This window comes from Homalodisca vitripennis, chromosome 5, assembly GCF_021130785.1.
Source record: "Homalodisca vitripennis isolate AUS2020 chromosome 5, UT_GWSS_2.1, whole genome shotgun sequence".
NCBI lineage: Eukaryota > Metazoa > Arthropoda > Insecta > Hemiptera > Cicadellidae > Homalodisca > Homalodisca vitripennis.
The window spans coordinates 66,733,914-66,741,061 of NC_060211.1; positions in this window are offsets into that span (position 1 = coordinate 66,733,914).

A 7,148-nucleotide genomic window follows, 5' to 3' on the forward strand; every position below is an offset into this window, starting at 1 on the left:
GGACAATTTTACTCTTTAAGCAAATAATTTGAAAAATTTTTTGGTAGCTACCTAGGTATTGCATTTAAAAGCCAGTGTGGTTTGACTTATGACCAAAGAACGGAGCTTGTGCTCAGATTGACCAAGCGGGCGTCATACAACACTTCATTGCGAAGTATAGTAATGAAATCCAAGATTAAATCATCTTTAAGTAAAGTTAAGTAAACCCTAGTAGTAGAGTTACTATCTTAGTAGGCATATACTTTTAGGTCCTAAAATTTAACAATTATTGTTATTTTATTTGTTGTAGTAAACATTTTATTTTTCAAAAAATTAATTCTTAGCTAGTGTTGGTTTTAGTAGGTATAGTAATTTATTTGGTAGTTAAGTTAACTAATTTCGAAAGACTATAGCTTGGTTCAGGGAGAGAGCAATTATATGACTTAGAAATGAATAAGTAGACAAAGTCTTTGATTTGTTCAAAAACTGATTACCATATGCAAATATATTACTTCTTAGATGCTGTACTTGGCCTTGATGAGGCAGTTCATTTTCCTTCAGAATTCCTGAATTCCTTGTATCCCTCTGGGGTACCTCCACATAAATTAGTATTCAAAGTAGGTTGTTCTATCATTTTACTACTAACCGTAGTCCCCCTAAATTTTGCAATGATACACGATTACTGGCAGAATTTAAAAAAAAACCTACATAATTCACGATACTGACTGGATGTGGAACTAGAGTCAATTTCCTACTGACTTACCTTTCCCATTTAAGTGCCTGCAATTTCCTGTTAAATTTTCTCTTTCAATAACCATTAATAAGTCACTGGGCTAAAAATTCAGTGTTGCAGGATCAGATTTCAGCGGAGTGTTTTTCATATGGACTATGGAGCAACTATATGTTGCTCTTTCACAGATAACTTCCAAGAATAATCTATTTGTGTTGTCCAATGAAATAACTGCTGTAAATATTGTATATGAAGATATTTTGTAGTTATTAGTAATAATGATAGCCTGATGTAAGATAAATGAGTATACATTGATCTAATTTCATATCATTTGATTGGTAAGGCGATTGGTTATTATTAGCCAGATTAGTAAACTATATTATTTTGAGGAGTTATGGGAAGATTCTGTTCAATATCAGAATCTTGAAGACAAAGATCAATTATGTTCATAATTGAATGTATAAATATTTAAAATACTTAAAAAAATTGTATTGGACCCATGTGAAGCTGGACCGGGTCGCTAGTCTTTGATATTTGCGATTAGAGTGAGCATTGGCTGTAGTGAAACAATCTTGAGTGTTACTCCTTAAGAGCAATGTAAACCTTAAACGCCCTTACCTTTGGCATAGAGCTTTGGGAGATGCCTCATTTTAAATATGAAAATTTCTCTAATAGAAAATCATTTCTGAATGAAAAATAAAAATATTTTAAAATTAAAAAAGCGTTTGGATGAATATTAATATCTTTAAATTAGTACACTTAAAATTAGGGTGTAAAGGTGTTTGAGGCTTAACATAGTTCCTGTGGATGAAAATTTAAAAAAATCATGAAAGTCGCCAGTACAGCCAGGATGCATCTGCCTGCTAACCGTATTTGGAAAGTATGAATATTTATAAACATGATAATACAGTATACTTCCATGCTATATCATTCTATTTCCTCGGTTCATTCTATGAAGTATATGAGTTTTAATATACATAATCACTCTCGTATTCCTCGCCAGTGCAAATCAGACTCACTGCCTCCTCAATAGTTTTCTCGACCCTCTAAATATTGCAATTTTTCTGGTGCATTGCTTTCTGAATCTATTTACAGTGGTCACGTGCTCACTGCGCTCTCGTTTCCTCAAATTTTAGTTACTGAGGGAATAGCTCTAGAGATCGGTCTCCCTGTTTTTATTTCTGAGCTACTGTTAACAGGACTCTGTACCACAATGTTAGATTAACCCAATTTCAAGTTCATTAGATTAAATGTTATAGCTATATTAAAATAACATTAGGATATAGTTAGATAATATTATGTTCACTGTTGTTTGCTCTATACTACTACTCTTCGTTACGCTTGGAATTCCACAATCCAGTGAGACTCCAAAATTTAGTATATATATATTTACAAATTCTAACTTTTTCCTTACTTAAAAACCTCGCATGAATGATAAGAAACTTTTCGAAACAAAATGTACGAGCATAGGTAAGTGATAAGCTTATCGACGACAAACAACCATTTTTATTTATATTGATGTCTAGAAACTGAGATCTACGAAAGTAAAAAAATATCCCTTTAATGGGCAACAATTTATGTCACCTCTTAGTGGTTAATTAGGCACAGTTATAACTTACTCTTCAATTTCAGGGTTCAAATTCCCCTAATTCCTAAAATTTCAAAATGGTATATAAATATATAAAAAACTGTGTTTATAAATATTTCATATTTTTCAAGTTCTTTTGTTTATGTATTATAATTAGCAATATTTTTTAGGTTTTGTTATTGACTGCTTAAAAGAACAAACCTAGAGACTTTTTAAGAACCTTTTCAAATCATAAAAAGTTACTGTATCTCTATTTCATTCAAAGAATTAAAGATGTAGGATTCCAAGATTAAAATGTAGAATGAAACATTTTTATTTACAAACATTATACAAAATACATTTGTTATAAAATAACATACCGATTAATAAAAACGAACAGTTACACACGAATTCTGACACAATTTCATTTAATAAAACAGGGACCCCATGAGCATATTATTTTGTAATGGCATTCCAAACAATCCTGTAATTTATATTCACTGCAAGATATTCCAATTTCTTGATACATTTTAGATTTAAGTTTAAAGGGGGCCCTGAAGTATAAAAGTGAAACTGTTTTTCATAAGTATTTCTGAAACGTCTGGGATTTCTCTTCAATATTTCATTAAATAGCTCCAATAATTTCAGTAACAATTGAACTATTTTAAGCCAGAGTGGAGAAATCCTAACTCTAAATGAAAACTAAAACCAAAGAACTTAGCTTTGCAGATAACACATTTATGATGTAATATGCTAAAAGGTGGAATTTTAAAGTTGATCAAAATCTCTATAAAAACATACCCAGACAAAGAAAAGCTTCTGCATGTAACATGACATTTTAAAGAGTAATTGAGTTTGACGACTATGACCTACATTATTATGCTTATTATTTTTGATTTTTTGAACCAGTAATTTGCACATTTCCTATAAGTAAATAGAAATATAATGGTCTAGCAGTTTACCTATGGCTTTGCACTCAATTTTGTGTTGAAAAACATAAGCATATTATTTTTAAATGACATTCTAAACACTCCAGGGATAATTGATAGTCACTGGGGGATATTCCAATCTCCCAGACTCATTTTAGATTTAAGTTTAAAGAACAGTGCTTTGGGCCTCTTAAGTCGGAGAGTGAAACAATTTTTGTAAGTACCTGTGAAATAACTCCATGATATTTTATTGGATAACTCTAGCGATTTTAGTTTAACACACTTACAATATAATAAATGGTGGAGCTCTATGTAGCTTAGAAACAGAAGAAGGCATATTTTAGGTACATATTATGTTAGTGTTCATGGTTAACAACTTTAGATGGCGAAATTGATAATGGCTATTATTTCAGGCTTCAGTGCATGAGAACTTTTGGTTGAAGCGAATTATATTTCTGACACCAATGTTGAACTTCTCTTGTTGCCAAAATCAAGAAAATGTCAAAGGATGTATATTTATGGCCATTATAATTCACTCCAGTCTTATTATTTTCTGTCATAACTTAGTCGATTTTGTCTTGTTTCCCCGATCAAGAAAATTATTTATATTTTCACACACACAACACACACACACACACACACACCACACACACACACACACACACACACACACACACACAGATCTGATAAGTATAATTATGTAAAAAGAAACTAATATTGGTTTCTTTAAAGTACAAAAACAAGTTAGATAGTAACTTTGTCTTAATATCTGCATTACAGAAAAACAGCATACTTAATATTCGCTAAAACTCACAGTCAAACATATATTTACCCTAAAACTTATATTGTTCTTATCTAGATAAACTTTATGCTTAACAGCTATTGCTGAAAACATTTAAATTAGAAGAACTGTTGCTATCAAGCCTACTATTTGATATCAAGACATAAATAAAAACAAATTTATAATAATAGTTAAATTAATTAAACATATGGTGGTGCTGTCACATAATAATTTTTACACAGAGCAGTTGATTTCATTTAACAGACTATTTCAATTACTAAAATATGTTTGTTGTAGAGGCCAGTGGGGCATAACGCAGGAGATTTTTGAAATAAGAATATACCTATATATTAACTAAGGACCCTAAGAATATCCATAAAAAATGTCAGTACAATCAGTCCAGTAGTTTTTACATGATTAAGTAAACCACCCACAAACCCACAGATAGACACATTAGGTTTGTATATAATGCTGTAGTATAAATGTTCATAAAACATGTTTTCACTAATAACAACAGTAAATGCAAATAAATTATCTTATTCGTATTTATTATAAATATAATTTGTCTTGCAGTTGCTAATTGACCATGCCTTAACTTATATCTTTGGATGAGTTATGATGAACTTTCAGCAAGTTCTATACTCCAGAACAATACAATTGTTAACAATATATAAAAGGGACATTAGTTACGTATGGATGATATCACAAAGTACCATACATTTTTCTCTGTGGTAACACTTTCCTAATCAGCTTGTTTTAGTGAGGTCTCACTTATCTCGAGTGATGCAAGTTTGGGTCTAAAGGCTGTTACAGACACTTTATCTTTCGAGAGGCATAACTAGCCAGTGTGATGATATAAGACATTGTTTAAATATAATACATATTGTACAATTATTCCAACATACCAAATATAATATCGGTATAATGATATTGGTGACATTTATACCACACACTCTCTCTCTCTACACATTGGGGCTGTAGGACTATTGTAGGTACTGATTTGACTGTATTTTTTTATATACCATGCATTTAAAGAAAGGTACACAATCCATTAAATGACTTCAAAATTAAGAAATAGATTAGCTGATTGAATCCGAACATTCTTGCCGTTCCAGAACTCATTGAATTTAATGTATCTTTACCTGAAACTATATACAATGTTGCATTAATAATGTTTATTTTTTGAGTGAAGAGTGTTGAAGGTATTTTTAGAAAATTAATTCGGTTTATGATTGATATGGGTATAGGGACTCATTTTTTTCCAAATAAAGATTTTAGTATTTTTTTTAAATTAATAATTGTAGCAATACATCTAGTTAATAATACAATTTAATTTGTAGCTATAGGAACTCATTATGCATTTTTAGGTGCATGTGAATATGTATGGGAATTCATAATGATATAGAAGTTGTTACAAAAATGATTTAAGGGGAGTCTCAGGTAAATTTTTTAAAGCATACAAAAAACTACAAATCTATATTTTTTTATATTTATCAATTATTTATTTATTACAATTTTAAATTGTTTATCTTTAATATGGATGTAATTCATACTTTAATTCCCAAGCAAGTAACTACTGAGCCCCTGCCCTGACATGCATTGCAGCTGTGTTCTGGTATGGTATCATTATATTTTGAAGGCACTCAAACTTATGACATGAACATAATTATGATCTTAATTGTTTCCAGATACTATTTCATTCATTGTAACTCTTACAGAACAATGCATTATTTATTGCTTATTTAATCAACAATAATTAATATCATATTTATCAAACTATGCTAGGTAAGATAAAACTAATGGGATGTTATACATTATGTCTTTTAGGGTAAAGTTTTCACCAATAATGACCAAACTCCCAGAATCCAAAAAGACCATAATCCGGATTTGTATAGCCTATATGGCCAAAAATGTGTACAAATATGCAAGGGTTTAGGCATAACATGAGCTTGTGAATACAATAACTGTCGTAATTTTTAAAATATCCAAACTAAACTTGGTACATAGGCAGTACTTGCAGAGGATGAATTAATTATTCCCTCTTAATCAATGACAAGTTTCAAGATACTGCCCATTCACATTTGAGCAACATTTTTAACCCAAATAATTCCTAACACTGTCGAAACCAATAAATTTCTAAAACAAATTAAGTAATTATAAACCTCTTTTATTCCTTAATTTGTTTCGATACCTCTTTAGGTTTTAAGATGACCATTGAAATTGGAAAATATTATACATCAGTTATCACGCATTAAAATGCAATAGAAATTGATTTTAAAATTCTCATTTTGATTACAATAATGTTTGTTTTAGGGTGTTTTGATACCTTGTATTAGTTTCAAAAAGCGGGCTTACATAGTTTTCCTTAGTATACAACATTGTGAGAATAATTTAAAACACAATAACTACAGTAGTTAGTAGTTCCTAATAGATTCAGACCAAATTTGGCACAAAGACAGTATATGTCTGTAGTTTGGATGACTTCGTTAGCTAGACTTAATCAATAAACCATTTCAAGATGGTGGTCATTCGCATCGAGCTAAAATTTTAACTTGACTAAGGCCTAACATAGACCCAAAACGATATTATTTTAAATAAATTAGACAGTTTTAAACAACTTTTATTTTATTTTGCTTGAAAATTTTAAAATTTAAAGATGGCAACAATTTAAAGTTTGGAAAAGAATGGTTATGTATTGAGGTATGAGTCATTATACATTATAGGTCAAGAAAGGTATTTAATTCTAAGGCCATTTACAATAATGTTTGATCTTGCATATTTTTTATATCTTGTAGGATTTCCAGACACCGGGCGTACAAAGTGTTAAGTGGTATACAACCTTACAAGAACAATTGTGAACCACTGAAGTTATTTATAGATTCAGACTATACTATGTACAGAAGCAATCCTAATAATATTATAAATGTAAAAGTGCCTGTGCTTGTTTTGTTTTACGCATAAGCTATTCAACCGCTCGTACTCAAATTTTACATGGACATTCATAGCGTAGATGGGATAAGTGTAGGCCTATTCTTATATAAACAATTTTCCAGGCTAAGCTCCACTGGTCTCTAAAACAGTTAAAAATCCCATCTTAGTCTTTAAAGTTGCAAAATATTAATTTAAAGAGCCTATTAAATGTAATTGACTGTACTGGTCCTC